The sequence below is a fragment of the Nycticebus coucang genome, chromosome 3 (assembly GCF_027406575.1).
Source record: "Nycticebus coucang isolate mNycCou1 chromosome 3, mNycCou1.pri, whole genome shotgun sequence".
Lineage (NCBI taxonomy): Eukaryota > Metazoa > Chordata > Mammalia > Primates > Lorisidae > Nycticebus > Nycticebus coucang.
Genome location: NC_069782.1, coordinates 8,964,043 through 8,980,696, shown reverse-complemented (window position 1 = coordinate 8,980,696; position 16,654 = coordinate 8,964,043). Strand labels below are relative to the sequence as shown.

The 16,654-nt window shown below is 41.3% G+C and overlaps 1 protein-coding gene across 3 annotated transcripts in view; it reads left to right on the top strand.

The window, feature by feature from the left end:
• Window positions 1-14,204: 14,204 nt before the first annotated feature.
• Window positions 14,205-16,654, top strand: part of LOC128581563 (GRB2-related adapter protein 2) — a 64,688-nt gene continuing 62,238 nt past the window's right edge. For 2 of the 3 annotated variants that reach the window (XM_053584548.1, XM_053584545.1), the window contains exon 1: window positions 14,205-14,513. The gene's annotated coding sequence lies outside the window, so the exon portion shown is untranslated. Of the gene's footprint in view, window positions 14,514-15,225; window positions 15,311-16,654 lie in introns of those variants that run through there. The other variant, XM_053584547.1, reaches the window with a different exon arrangement.

The window sequence follows — 16,654 nt, the reverse complement described above, 5'->3', positions numbered from 1 at the left end:
TGCCAAAACAATGACAACTATAACCAAAAAAAAAAAAAAAAAAACAGCCAGGTGTTGTGGTGTGTGCCTGTAGTCCAAGCTACTTAGGAGGCTGAGGCAAGAGCATCACTTAAGCCCAAGAGTTTCAGGTTGCTGTGAGCTGGGATGCCACGGCACTCTTCTAAGGGTGACACAATGAGACTGTCTCAAAAAAAAAAAAAAAAAATGAGTCTTAGAATCAAGTGACCCTATGATTATATTCTTTTTAAAGCTACAAGTCATCAGAATCACCTCTAAATATGGTCCACTTTCTTGCTAATCTAAAAGGAAGGAGAGTTAACTAAGAAGACAGATAGTTACACCCCAGTAGACTCCACAGCTAACTTCATGGTACCCTAAAGCCAACACTCTGTATTTTAGTTCTGATAAGGCTGATAAATTTGAGATAAAGGTCATTTTATTTACCTTCAGAAAAACTAATGAGTTTAGAATTAAACAGTGTCAACAGTAAAACTCAAATAGTGTAAGGATTTCACTAAAACCTAGAGTGATCAGCATGTATCTTTCAGATCTCAAAATAAGTACACATGAAGAGAAGCCAGTTTAGGTTGATTCAAAAATACATTAAAACTTAAAAGGGTACCAAAGTCCTAAAAGTTTTGATCAATTATCAATTCACAGTTTATATGAAACCATTCCCTTCCACTTTGCATTAAGGTGGGCCAGTTAGTTTGCAATTTCCCCAGTGATTCACCACCAACGGCCCCCACGATAATGTACCAAATTGATTTCAAGCCCTGATGAACATCCAGACCCAACAAAGCCTAGACAATCTATAGTATTTTATTAGAGAAACTGCACACATTACAAAAGAAAAATACTGAAGTCCATAACAAATGTGTTTGTTATTTTTAGTTTTGTTTCTCTTCTTTGACCTTCTCAGCTACTAGCTCAGGCTTGATTAATTTCTCTCTGTGTTAAAGGAAGACATAAATTTTGAAAAGCATCCTAAATGAACTACCACTTTTTTAAAAAATAAGAGGAGATAATTAACCTCTCTCTCTTTTTTTTTTCTGTAAAATACAACATACCCTTAAATAAGCAAGAGAGAAAATGTGTTGTCTTAATTAAGATTTCTCAGAAAGAGACTATTATCAACAGTAGAGGAAAAAAGTGAAGTTGTATTTCTACAATTTCCTGATTTTCTTGTTTGCAATTCAAATACAGGCATTTTCATCTGACTCACTCCTGCAACAAAAATCTGATTTATATTGTTTCAACAAGCTATTCAATCATGAGGGTTTTCCTTTCTTTCTCTATTGTCCTTTCTTCCCCTCTGGCAAACCCACTCGATGCAGAGATGCACTGTGACATTGGATGAGAGCAGCAAATACTGATCTGTTGCTACACAAGTCTAACAACAAAAAAAGTACTTTTAGAATCATAACTTGCGCCCTTCCCCTACGCAGCCTGAGGTATTCTGTGAAAATGGTTCGCTATTCACTTGACCCAGAAAACACCACAAAGTCATGCAAGTCAAGAGGCTCAAATCTTCGCGTTCACTTTAAGAACACACATGAAACTGCCCAGGCCATCAAGGGTATGCATATATGAAAAGCCACCAAGTATCTTCAGGATGTCACCTTACAGAAACAATGTGTACCATTCCAACATTACAATGGTGGAGTTGGTAGGTGTGCCCAGGCCAAACAGTGGGGCTGGACACAGGGTCGTGACCCAAAAAGAGTGCTGAATTTTTGCTGCATATGCTTAAAAATGCAGAGAATAATGCTGAACTTAAGGGTTTAGATGTAGATTCTCTGGTCATTGAGCATAGCCAAGTGAACAAAGCACCCAAGACGTGTTGCCAAACTTATAGAGCTCATGGTCACATTAACCCATACATGAGCTCCCCCTGCCACATTGAGATGATCCTTACTGAAAAGGAACAAATTGCTCCCAAACCAGAAGAAGAGGTAGCACAGAAGTAAAAGATATCCCAGAAGACACTGAAGAAACAAAAACTTATGGCACGGGAATAGATGCAACATAAAATAAATGCAAATAACAGTTAAAAAATATCGTAACTTGGCGCGGGCACCATATGCCGAAGGTGGCGGGTTCAAACCCAGCCCCGGCCAAACTGCAACCAAAAAATAGCCGGGCGTTGTGGCGGGCGCCTGTAGTCCCAGCTGCTCGGGAGGCTGAGGCAAGAGAATCGCTTAAGCCCAGGAGTTGGAGGTTGCTGTGAGCTGTGTGAGGCCACGGCACTCTACCGAGGGCCATAAAGTGAGACTCTGTCTCTACAAAAAAAAAAAATATATATCGTAACTTGCTAGAATGGAACAATAGACATGAAAATCTTTTTTCTTTTTTGGACTGGTAACTATCTATATTTTAGAGGGGCAATCCTTATTGTTAGGTTGTTTTATATTCTCTAGTCTGCATTTTAAATTTTCTAAAAAAATGCTTTATGGCCGGGTGCGGTAGTTCACGTCTATAATCCTAGCACTCTGGGAGGCACAGATCTGGGAGGCACAAATGGGTGGATGCTTGAGCTCAGAGTTCAGAGACCAGCCTGAGCAAGAGGGACACCCCTTCTCTTCTTAAAAGAAAAAAAAAAGAAACAGAAAAACTAGATGCGTTGTGGCACAGGTACCTGTAATCCCAGCTACTCGGAAGGCTGAGGGCAAGAGGATCACTTGAGCTCAAGAGTTTCAGGTTGCTGTGAGGTGCAATGCCACAGCACTCTACCATGGGCAACAGAGACTATTTCAAAAATTAAAAAATTAAAAAATGCTTTCTTAAATGAATTTTCCACCCCATAAAGAAATAAAAATAGGCTTCTAATCTAATACAGTAGCTTAAAATGGATATGCTTGACACCATATCAAAATTAAATAAACTCCCAACCAATAGAAAAATCACAATGAAAAAAGTCTGGATAAATGACTATCACTATCGTACAGTGACATAAACTTCATTTAGTGACATGAACATGGAATTTGTGAAACACCATTCTTACATTGATGTATTTTCATTCTAATTGAAGGTCATTAACATAAATTATAAATTATATGTAGGTTTATTACGTGTTTTAGACACCCAACTATACACAAATGCTCAGTTCATTCATACCAATGAATAACTTTGAGATAGTAATTATAGTGAAATGATATATGAGATAAAATTAGTGCACAAAAGATTAATTTCTAGGATTGGTGCCTGTAGCTCAAGTGGTTAGGGCACCAGCCATATGCACTGGGGCTGGTGTGTTCAAATCTGGCCTGGGCCTGCTAAACAACAATGACAAAAACAACAACAACAACAAAATAGCTGGGCATTGTAGTGGGCGCCTATAGTCCCAGCTACATGGGAGGCTGAGGCAAGAGAATCACTTAAGCCCGCTTTGGGGGTCAAACAACCCTTTCACAGGGGTCGCCTAAATACATCCTGCATATCAGATATTTATATTACGATTCATAACAGTAGCAAAATTACAGTTATGAAGTAGCAACAAAAATAATTTTATGGTTGGGGGTCACCACAACATGAGGAATTGTATTAAATGGTCGTCGCATTAGGAAGGTTGAGAAACACTGGCTTAAGCCCAAGAGTTTGAGGTTGCTGTGAGCTGTGATGACATAGCACTCTATGGAGGGTGACACAGTGAGTCACAAAAAAGAAAAAACAAAATTAGTTTCCACATCTGAATCTCAGTTGTCTAGTCACCCAAATCACTATAATATTCAGAAAGATAAGGAAGAAGGTATTTCATATCACAAATCTGAAAGGTCTTCTCTAACCTTGCTAACTACTTAGGTCTTCTGAACACACACTTTTCAGCACCAGGTCAATTTCCTTCATGGCACTTAGGATGATGTGTATTCGTGTATTTGTCATTTGCCCAGCCCCCTTCTTCATCGCAGACTAGAAGCTCCTTCAGAGCAGGGATCTGGACCATCTCATTTTCCACCGCAACCCTGTGCCTGAGAGGTACCCAGCAAAAGCAGGTACTCAAGGAACATGTGTTGAGTGAATGATGAAATGACTTAATGATTCTGCTTTGAGATAAACTGCACTGATTCTACAGCTTTCTAATGATAAACATGATATTTAAAAAATAAAAGCTAGTTCTTGTAACTGTCAAGAACTACAAGAATTCTAGAATTTTCTAGAATTTTGAGAAAATATTTTCAAATCAATCACCATATATTTCTTATCTACCATTTACACAGCTTTGTGAAGAAATATAAAACATGACTCCCACATTCAAAAAACTTACCAATTAAGAAGCTTTCTCCCTTAAATAATTCCAATGCAAATAAATGATAAGGCAGAAAAGGTCTACTTTCCTTTTAAGATGTGCCCACTTTCACAATGCCATTTCTTTCTCTCGTCTTAGTTGAATCATATAACAAAAATCATTGGAATTATCAGGTGACATTAAACTACTGATTCACCATCTCTTATCCAAATCCTTGGGGTCAGTTGAGTTGTGGCATTCAATTTTGATTTTTTCTTTTTGAGACAGAGACTCTGTCACTCGGGCTACAGTTGCCATGGCGTCAGCAGGGCTGACAACAACCTCAAACTTCTGGGTTCAAGCAATCCTCCTGCTCAGCCTCCTGAGTAGTGGGGACTATAGGCACCCACCACAATGCCCAGTTAATTTTTCTATTTTTAGTAGAGATGGAGGTCTTGCTCTTACTAAGGCTGGTCTCAAACTCCTGAGATCATGCCAACCTACTACCTAAGTCTCCCAGAGTATTAGGATTACAGACATGAGCCACCACGTTGGCCCAATTTTTAAATTTTTGAATAGGACAGGCCAGGCGTGGTGGCTGGTCCAGAATGAGACCCTCATCTCTAAAAACAATAGCCAGGTGTAGTGGTGGGCGCCTGTAGTACCAGCTACTTGGGAGGTTGAGGCAAGAGAATCACTTGAGCCCAAGAGTTTGAGGTTGCTGTAAGTTTGATGCCATAGCACTCTACTCCAGGGCAACTGAGTGAGACAGTCTCAAAAAAAAAAAAAATAGTAGTACAATGTCTATACCATATATATAGTACCTACAGAAAAGTGTGGGGCCAATCTTACCAAATACATGAACATGCACATGTTTGGAATAAAGACTATATAAATGGGCCAGGCATGGTGGCTCATCACTGTAATCCTAGCACTTTGGAAGAGTGAGGTGGAAGGACTGCTTAACTAGCCCAGGAATTCTAGACTAGCCTGAGAGAGAATTTGTCTCTAAAAAAAAAAAAAAATTAAAAATAAGCCAGGTGTGGGGAGCAGCTGTAGACCTAACTACTTGGGAGGTTGAGGCAGGAGGATCGCTTGAGCCTAGGAGTTTGAGGTAGCCTTGGCAACACAGTGGGACCCTGTCTCGAAAAACAAATCAACTGCGTTTTTTGCTTCAGTGGCTTTAGGAGGAATTAAAAGTCAACTCCAGTGCCAGAAACAAACAAACAACAAACCCAATGTAAACAGACTATATAAAAGGCCAAGTGTCGCCACCAAAGTTGAGTTAGAGGAGAAAATGGTTTTCAAAACGTATTGGATTTCAGAATTGGGGAGTTGAACTGACCTTAACCAAAGTCTTAAGACAGTAACGAGGACAGTATCTAAGAGGCTAAGTGCCCAGAGCCTTCTCTGGAAAGATGCATTTAGGGTGGTGCTTTGAGAAGAGAGCACCTCTTGTGCTTGCACAGTTTCTGACTATAGGCATGAGTGTGAGGAAGAAAAAAGGTCTGGCCAAGACTGTTAGGGGGAGTGATTACAGAGAATACCATGGAATTCAGGGTGTTACTGTTGAGATGGAAAGAACACTGACAGAGGCAGAGACACTAACATTTTTCAGCCCTACCTGTGTATTCATTAATTCATTCAACTAATAATTTTCCAGAGCTTACCACTTAGGAAATGGAAGAACAGGCACACAACAGTCCCTACCCACTGAAGCAAAAGGCTACTCTGTATTAAATGCTCACACTTAGGCACTCACATACCTCATGTCACTAATTAGGATTCGAAGCCAAGGATATGAGGTCCTGCTCTGCCATTTCCTAACAACTTCTCTGAGCGTGCAAAAATCACAGACAGGGCTGTCGGGAGGAAGAAACGAGAGGCTACCTAAAGAATTTTGACAACAGAGAGTAGCAGATTAACTTTCTGTAGACAGGGTCTTTCTTGGCGTCCACGTCTTCATTCAACCACCATTTCCAAATGACCACTGTGTACTAGGTGGGCCGGGTACTGGGCGCTAGGTCAGGGAATCAGACCTGCACTCTCCCTCAGAGAACAACACTTCACGGGGTAGGGAGAGGCTGGGCCATGGGGTAGTTTCTAGAGGGAAGGTGTGACAGCGTCACAAAGCAGGGATTTTCCCTCAGGCAGACGGTGATGGCCTCCATAGTGCAGACCCGACTGTGCTGGCAGGTAACAGGACGTCAGATGGCAGCCAACAGGGCCAGGGCCCCCTCCATCCCCATCTCCACTCCCAAACAGCAGCTATTACCTGAGAGGAAGGTCCAGCCCCGGTGCGGGGGCCCTTTCCCACTCAAATTCAAACCCCTAGGTCCCAAGGATACTTCGAGCTCCTCAGACCAGGCCCGCACGCACCTCCGTCCCTGCGCGCCCTCACTTCCGCTTCGTCACTTCCTGGCGGCCTCGTCTCCGGCCCTCAGGAGAGGTAGGCGCCGGATGCCGGATGCCGGATGCGGGATGCGAGGAGCGGTCAAAATGCCCCAGCTGGAGGGTATGAACCAAGCGAAGGCAGTGTCTTTATTTTACATTCTAGTGGGCTGCAGCACTGCCCTAAGCCCTAATCCTCCTTTCCAAAAATAAATGTTTACCAGCGCGTTACTGCCGTAAGTTTAACTGACTAGAAACACCTCCGACACCTGATTGCCACCTCAAAGGACAAAGTGTTCTAGCAGTCCAGCCCTGAAGAAGCCGTGTGCGTGATGGGCGGTGATGGAGGACTCCAGTGATCGCTCCGGCAACCCCTGACAGGGAGACCTTGGTGGATTCAACTGATTCGGTGAGCCAGGCAATAAGGACCGGAGATGAAACACAGCCCTATGCTAGGTGAGTTTATAGGCAGTGGAGGTGACAGGCGCCTCACAGAAGATTGTGACAAGATATGTACAGCCTAATAAGAGAGGAGAGAGCATCGAATTCTGCCAAGGAGTATTAAAGGGCAGGTTTCACAGAAGAGTTTACTTCTGAATTGAATCTTAAAGGATGACAGGGAGTTCACTGGATAGACTAGTAGAGGAGCACATTGGAGGCAAAGGACACATGTGCAAAGGCATGAAAGCTGAGAAAGCCTGTTATCTTGGCAAACCTACAAGTCCTGTAGCTACTACAGCTATGGTAAAGGCTATTACTGGAGGAGCAGAGGGAGATAAAGTGCAGAGGGAAGTCAGATCATGAAGCATCTTGTCTGTGGTACTAGGTGATTGTATCCAGGAGGCATTGAAAATATAATCGAACCCATGTTTTAAAGCACTTGGTGGCCAAGTGGAATACTGACTAGGATGGGGGGTACTTGGAGGATAGCAAAATGCTTAGCAGACAAAAGTAACATTTGTTTTCAGCTCCTACTAATTAGGGATCGTAATTATGATAATAACAGCCCACAGTATTGACACTGACATGTAGATAGGTAAGTATAAAAGGACAGGAGGGGTGGAGCCTCAGTCTCCTTCCCCTCGCTATGCTAAGAAATAAAATCTAAAAACTAGATAAAACGATAGGAAGCATGAAAGAAGTTGGTGTGTTGGAAATATTGTTTAACTGGCTCTAATATCGAGTGATGGGGGATGGTAGCCAGAAGGAAATTGAAAAGGTGGCCTGGAAAACAGACTGTTCAGGGCCTTGAGTGCCAGGCTAAGGTATTTGGACTATAAAGTAGTGGTGGATAAACGAGTATTTTATACGTTGAGTTATAGTTTATGAAGTTTTTTTATATGCTTCTTATATAAATTTCAAAGAAACGCTGAAAGTGGGCATTATGATCCCATTTTATAGATGATAAAGCTAAGTTTGGGTAATATGCTTTCATTCCACAGTACTGAGCATCTACTATGTTCCAGGCACTATGCTGAGCCATGAGAATACAAAGAAGTTATAGTCTATTAGTTTAATAGAACAGGAATTAATCAGCAAGTATTATAAGTTGCCATAATAAAGGCAGGCATAGACTGCTGTGGGCATAGAAAGGGGACTTGTCTAAATCTACATAGTCAGGGAAGACTTCCTGGAGAAGGTGGGCTGGAGTAGAGTTTATAGGAACAGAGGTTACCAAGAACTGGCCAGAAATATTTAACTAAGCAAGCAATTTAGCTGTAAGTCGAACACAAATCTCCTCTGTCCAATTCTATGCTATTTCTGCTACTCTAAGGACAAATCTTTGTTCCTTGATAATTGACCTCCATCAGCATTCTCTTTTTTTTGAGACAGAGTCTCAAGCTGTCACCCTGGGTAGAATGTTGTAGTGTCATAGTTCACAGCAACCTCCAACTCGGCTCAAGAAGTCCTCTTGCCTCAGTTTTTCTATTTTTAGTAGAGATGGAGTCTTGCTTTTGCTCAGGCTGGTCTCAAACTTGTGAGCTCAAGCAATCCACCTGCTCGGCCTCCCAGAGTGCTAGGATTACAGGAGTGAGCCACCTCTCCTGGCCTCATCAGCATTCTCAGTCAGAAGTCTCCTTGTGTTGTTTCAAGAAGGTCAGAGACTCCAATTTTTTTTAATCTGTTCATTTTCTCCTTTTAGAATGAATCTCTGTATGTGTTTGAGTAATACATTGGAAGTAGAACAGAGGAATTGAAAGAAGAACTGAGTGCTATGATAGTTCTGGCAATAAGCGAGGAAAGGCCCTAAGGAAAGCGGAAGTAATGGGGATGGGGTGATACTCCACCCTTCTCCTTTTACACATATACTTTTGCATATATGTTAAAGTGTAAAAGTTATAGGACCTGACCCCAAATACATGTTGGGAGTAAGGGAGAAAGAAGAGCTTACAGTGACTCTCAAGTTTTCTTTTTTGGGTAACTATGTAAACTTGCTGTTCACCAAGATGAGGAATATGGTCTGAGGAGCAGGTTTGGCAGGAAAGATGGTGAATCTTGTCCTACACACTTTGAATGCAAGGAACCTGAGGGACAACCAGGTGAAGATGTCAAGACAATTGAATAGAACTGCAATTAAAAAGGGGATTGGGCTGGGTTCACAACCTTGAGAGTAATCAGCATATAGAAGTTGACTGATGAGGAAGATGGAAATAGGAGATAGGGCAAAGACTCAGCCCAAATAAGTTGTGAGGGAGCTGGCTAGGCTGCCAAAAGTATAAAGTATTACCAAATTAATGGAATTAATCCTGTTAAAGTGACATTATGTAAGGGGTCTTTCTTATCTGCTTTCCTCCATTTGGGGGCACAATTTAGTTGCAGTACTATAGCATCTGCTAAATACAAATATTGTTCTATGATAATAACATGAGGGTTTCTTTTTTAAGTTTTTGAACTTAAGAGTCTTATAAAAGTGAACAAAGTTTGCTTCACCTAATTTTCAGGACACCACTTCTCCTTCTCATCCCCTTGGCTCATTTCTTCTCAATTCTATGACCTCTGAGCTTTGAAGGGGTCTATTCACCAACCTCTTGTCTTCTCTATCTATATTCATTCCCAAGGTAATGTTATCCAGTCTTTGATTGGATGACACTTTGATTCCAACAACTCTCAAGGTTTTGTCTTCAGCCCTAATGTCTACTGGCCTCCAAACTCATATAACTTAACTGCCTTGACCTCCACACTGGTATGCCTCATAGACATCTCAAATTCAGTATGCCCAAAACCAAACTCCTGATCCTGTCTTTCAAACCTGCTCTCTCATGGTTTCTCATGTCTCAGGAAATGGCACACACACCCTTGCTTATAGTTTCTCAGACCGTGAACCTTGGGACCGACCATCTTTGACTTCCCCCTTTGTCTCTCATACCTCACATCATACCCATCATCATATGTCTGAAAATACAGAGTGGCTCCCAGGTCTTGTCAACTGATACTACAATTCAATACCCAACACAATAACATTGTGATTCTAGACTTCATGATCACCCTGTATGTTCAGAAACCAACCACTTTTCAACCACCTCCACCACCCTGTTCTAAGCCACTGCCATCTCTTACCTGGACTGTGGCAGTTGCTTTCTAATTAGTCTTCCTGCTTCTCTTCTTGCTCCCTTGTAATCTAATTTCAACAGAAGAGTTGCAGCTATCCTTGTAACTCTTAAAACCCAAGGCAGACCATATCACTTCCCAGTTCAAAATCTTCTCTTGGCTCCCATCTCACTCAGAATAAAATCCAAAGGCCTTTCAGAGCAGAAAGAGAGAGAAGGAGGGAGGAGGTGGTGGCAAGGAAGAGCAGAGAGAGGGAAAGAGGGAGGGGGGTGGGGTCTCAGTGTGTGACACATCTTGTACCCTCAATGAATCCCCAACAATAAAAAAAAAAAAAATCCAAAGGCTTGTCTTGGCAAGGAAGGCCCTATGTGTTTGGCTCCCTCTCTGACCTCCATCCCGACTCTTCTCCCCCTTCCTCACAGTATCAAGTGCACTCCCATCTCAAGGCTTTGCACCTGCTGTCCCAATACCTCCAGAAGCTGTTTCCCTAGATACCCACCAGGCTCGCTCCCTCACTTCGTCCTGGACTTTGCACAAGTGTCCTTTGATTTCACAACATAAAATCATAATCCCTGTCTCAGCCACACTTCCTACGCTCCCTGAGACATTTTATTTTTCTCCATGACACTATAAGCGTTTCTCCCTTAATCAGAATGTAAGGTCCAAAAGAACAAAGACTATCTTTGGTTCACTGACACATTCCCAGTCCCTGTGCTCAGATTTTATTTGTTGAAAGAATGTAAAGAAAATGTTTGTATCACACTATTAAATCAGAAGTACATATATTACCATAAAGTTCAATTAAGCGTAATTATATATAAGAAGTTCAAATGTTAGCAAATATCCTTCAAAAGGAAGGACTAAAACTTTTTAAACAAAATTTCTCCATTGTGGCAAGTTCAGATTTCACATTATCCCTGAATCCTTCTAATCTGGCTGCTGTTTTGCTGAGTATCCTGTCATGGTGAGGACTGCGGTGCTGGCATTCTCATATTAGGGTCTATATTCTTAGGTTCTGCCTTCGCACTCATTCAATTACAGAGCTGTCAAGTGGCCTTGCTTCCCTCCCACTGTGCTCTGTGACAGTCTGTCCATCAGTTCTGACTACCAAAATAACTTCTTTGGGAGATTTTCCTCTTCTCCCTCTGCCTCTTGCTTCTAAAGGGAAGGGATTACATTCTCCCCCATGTGTAGTCCCCTGTGGGAAAGTAGCTTCCTCCTTCGGGTACAAGCTGAAAATACCATGGTACTTCCTATATACCATAATTTAACACTTCCCAGCCATGGAACTGTAGGAGTTTACTGTTTAACCACTTCAAAACCACTGAGTTGGGAGCAATTGAAGAGAAAGAACTGTGGCCAGAGGATTTCAGTGTTTGAAAACTTGCTGATGGTGCTGATCCATGTAATGATGGGATCCAAGAAGTTCCTTACACTGAGAAGGCTGATGGATATGAAGGACTATGGAGAGATGCTATTGGTTTTCTTGTTTGGGATTTTGTTTCTTTGGTTGGTTGGTTTTGTTTTTTTGAGATAGTCTCACTTCATTGCCCTGGGCATTATAAACTCATAGCAACCTCAATCTCTTGGGCTCAAGTGATCCTCTTGGCTCAGCCTCCCAAATACTTGGGACTACAGGCACCTGCCATAACTGCCAGTTTGTTTTTGCTATTTTTAGTAGAGACAAGATCTTGCTTTTGTTCAGGCTGGTCTCCAGCTCCTGAGCTCAAGCAATCCACCTGCCTCAGTCTCCCAGAGTGCTAGGATTATAGGTGTGAGCCACCATGCCCCGCCAAGATGCTATTGCTTTAAAATTGGCAACATATTGTTATTTTTTAATTTTTATGTTTATAACATGTGGAAATAATAAGGATCTTGTTCAGCTATAACTTGGACTTAAGACAATTTGACAAATTTGTGTTAATAAGAAGACCATTGTTGGGCGGCGCCTGTGGCTCAGTGAGTAGGGCCCCGGCCCCATATACCGAGGGTGGCGGGTTCAAACCCAGCCCCGGCCAAACTGCAACCAAAAAATAGCCGGGCGTTGTGGCGGGCGCCTGTAGTCCCAGCTGCTTGGGAAGCTGAGGCAAGAGAATCGCGTAAGCCCAAGACTTAGAGGTTGCTGTGAGCCGTGTGACGCCACGGCACTCTACCAAGGGCGGTACAGTGAGACTCTGTCTCTACAAAAAAAAAAAAATAAATAAGAAGACCATTGTCAAGGAGTCAAGAGGGGTAGCAAATTATTTTCTTTAACTCATCTGATTGTTATTTACTGAGCATCTTCTATCACCAAAGTACTCTCCTGATTCAATGCCAGATTCTTTTCTATTTTAACAAAAATGTTGAGTAATTATAACCAAACAAAAGGTTTTAAAAAGGAAAGTAAATTTTGAGCAAGATTTAGAAATTAAGGGACAAAGAGATAGAAAAAGATGCCATTTCACATTTCAGAGTAAGTTTAATTTTTTTTTTTTTCTTTTTGAGACAGTCTGGCTCTATCACCCGGGCTAGACTGCAGTTGTATCATCCTAGCTCACTACAAACTCAAGCTCCTGGGATCAAGCCATTCTCCTGCCTCAGCCTCCCAAGTGGCTGAGATTACATGCACATGCCACCACACAAACTAAATTTTCTGGGGTTTGTAGAGACAGAGTTTTGCTCTTGCTCAAGTGACCCTTCTGCCTCAGACTCCCAGAGTGTTAGGATTTATAGGTGTGAGCCACCATGCCTGGCCTAAGCTTAAATTTTAGAAGCCTTAAATTAGGCCTTACATGATACCCTCCTTGGCTTGGTGCCTGTAGCTCAAGCAGCTAAGGCGCCAGCCATATACACCAGAGCTGGCAGGTTCGAATCCAGCACAGGCCTGCTAAACAACAATGACATCTACAACCAAAAAACAGCCCAGTGTTGTGGTGGGCACCTGTAATCCCAGCTACTTGGGAGGCTGAAGCAAGAGAATCACTTAAGCTCATGAGTTAGAGGTTGGTGTGAGCTGTGATGCCACAGCACTCTACTTAGGGTGACAGCTTGAGGGTCTGTCTCAAAAAAAAAAAAGACACCCTCCTTGGCATTCCAGGGATTAATGCTAGGAATGTCCCTGTGAGCCAACATATCCCTCTTCATCTTGAGGCCAGCCCCCAAACTCTGAATGATGCTACTTAGCAAGTAGCAATGTCTCTAATTTTCTGCAAAAGATGCAACATTGGCAATCTTCTCTCTAACAAGACCAAAGAGAAAGGAAGAGGCTTTCACAAGTTGCAGCTGGGGGAGGGGGAAGGGTGAGTTATAAATCTGAACTAAGGAAGTCAAAGATGACAAAACTCAAGGTCAGGGAAAATTTTTAAAGGGTGTCCAACCTGTAGCCCTCAGGCCACATGTGTATTATGGTGAGGACATTTTTGTTTATCTATGGTGGTGGGTATCACAAAATTATGCATGGACCTTTTATTTTCTTGCTCATCAGCTTTTGTTAGTGTTTGTGTATTTAATGTGTGGCACAAGACAACTCTTCTTCCAACATGGGGCAAAGAAGCCAAAAGGTTAGACACTCCTTCATCTCGCTCAACAGCAAATGAAGTCTCAAAAATCTAACGAAATGGTCCCAGTTCATGCTGGACTGTGGCAACCCTAGGATTAGAACTTATTGCAGAGCTTTTCTTCTTCTTCTTCTTCTTTTTTTTTTTTTTTGTTGTTGTTTACCAAAAGTAATATGATGGGCTAGGGTAGTATTACAGGCTGAGGGCACTGAGAAAACATTTTCCCTGGGATTTTAACATTGTGAGTGATTGAGGATGGTCTTAAATAAGTTCTTCCAAAAAGCCCTAAGATTTCTCTGGACGCATGAATATATTAAAAGAAAATGAGGGTCTTCCATAGCATCAGCCTGCTGGTGAGCCATATCTAGGATTAGAAATTTTCTTATGTGAACAAAGTGTTCAGGGGGGATATTGTTAAAACTGAAACTGAATATAAAGGAGCAAAAGTGTTCCCTCGAACCTTCTGCATTTTAGTTCAACTCTGGCAGCAAGAAAACAAAACCACATAATCTAAGGCTCACGCCCAAGTCTCTGAACCCCTCTGTGTGTGCTAGTTCCTGTGTGGTTTGCCTACAGACTGCTGGGCTGCCAGGGGCAGTCTGGAGGAAGGAGTGAGGTGGGGAGGAGGAGGCACTGCTAATGGATCTGTAAGCACCCTCTCTCAGTGTGGTGCTTGGAAGACTGTGCAAGGTGGATCTATACTCTGAAATGCAGTACGTTTGATAGTTTGACTCATCTTCCTTCTTGCAAGAGAGAAGTCTAGTAACTCCGTGCCAAAGCCAAGACAAACTCAACCTCTTTGCTTCCAAAAGGTATGTCATTATACATCAGTCCACATGCTCTTAGAAACCTTGAACTGTTTTATATTTTGCAGAATGTTCTCTGTGAGTCAACTCTAATTCAAATGAATCTTATGGCCTTTCTAAATATTACTTTTAATACTTCAGTCCCGTCCGCTAAGGTGTCTAAATCTTTTGCCATGACAATATTCATGGTGATAAGATTCAAATTCTATCAAACAAACCTGTTTCTTATTCAGTCCATACACACACACACAAAACTCCACTAATTGGCTTCACAGGCATCTCAGCAAAAGACTTTAGACCTTAGGATCACAGAGGTAAAATTCCACTTCACCATAGCCAGCATTTAATCCAAACTGGGTGGATGTGATGTTGCAGCAGTGGAGGGCTGAACAGCACTGAGTGAGTCCCAGCGCTCCAGGGTCAGGATTTCTCTCTTGTTCAAATTTCCAATTCTGGTAGTATTTTTGTTACCTTTACAAAAAACTTTAGTTTGGGTTACTTTCCAATAAACACACACATACACACACACACACTCTTACACCTTTTTGTTGAAATGTATTTTGAGAGTATATTGTCTATCTTTGTACCTTTATTAATAGTTAAGCTATTTCCATCTCTATGGCTGTCTCTACTGTAGGCATCCGATCTGAAGATAGCTCCTTTGTGCTCTTTGTCCCAGCTGCTCCTGAACAAGAGAATTGAATATACAGCCAAAGATTTGATTTCACTAACTTAAAAATTATCACATTGGGTGGCGTCTGTGGCTCAAAGGAGTAGGGTGCTGGCCCCATACACTGGAGGTGGTGAGTTCAAATCTGATCCTGGCCAAAACTAGAGAAAAAAAAATTATCACATTTACATACCTGGAATCAGGCGTTGGCATATGTAACTTAATTGGCCCGTAATTGAAAATATACATCCCCTGACAAATTAAGAGAAGGGAAGAGGTATAGAATCTAAAAATCCAATGGGAAAAATGTCATGCACTCGGGTTGTGTTATCTGAGGGTGGGAATCTTCTGGTTGAAGAATCTTTTGTTCTGTACAACTACATTTATCATAAACTGTTTAGTTCTTTAGTGGGTCCCTTTGTTTTTTTCTTACTTTTGGTTTCAGAAAGAACATTTTGTATAAGTTACTCTAACAATGCAGTATTGTATATAAAACTTCATATTTATAAAATAGTTTTATAGTGACCATCTTTACATCCACTATGAAAGAACATTATGTAAATGTAGGCTGTGCCAATAGTTGCCCCTAAAGTCACCATACATAGGGAAAAGGGGAAAATGTAGCTACATATATCTTTATTTACAAAATACTTATTACAAAATTTTACGAAGAAGTGGCCAACACGTAAAGAATATTTTGTAAATTTTTGTGATGAAGACTTTGTAAATAAAGGTACACTTAGTAGAGAACTACCTAAGTGCATTTGAAGTTCAAGTTCTTTAAAAATCTGATTTGTACCCTTTGGAGAACTTTTTTGGCTTTTTTCATAGATGAGAGACGGCCCTATATTACTAAATAAATCTACCTTTCCAGATTGAACTTTGAATGTCTCTCATATAGTAAACGGAAATCTTATTCTCTCTGAATTATAATAGACTTTATCTTTTTAAAAATGACTTTTCTGAAGCAGAGAGGAAGTGATCGATCTGCTCAATATGAGGAAATATCTCTATTGCTAATATAATTTCCTTTTGAATATCTTCCACATCTTAGGCCCTGATGAATATCTCTTTTCTTTTTTAATTTCAATTGTTCTATATCTACCTCACAGGGATATTGTGAGAATAAATGAGTTGACATAGATATGAAGTGCCTGAAAAAGACACTATGAAAATGTAAGATGTTATCATTATTAATTATTTCTTTGAATCCGATCATTTTCTTCCCACCTTTTACACAAAATGTATCTCACTTACTGCCTAAAGCCATCTATTTTAGAACCATTGCCTTCGGGAAGAGTTGAAAAGGATCCTAATTCCCCCCTATTTATTGATTCCCATGAGAGCAATGCCTGCTGACCTTGGTGACTTGTAGGGTTCATGCCTAAACTTGAGGAGAAGTGCCTCTTTTCCTGGATCAAGAAAAGTCTGCAATTGTTCAGAAATGTATCATTAAGTATGATTTCATCAGGATTCT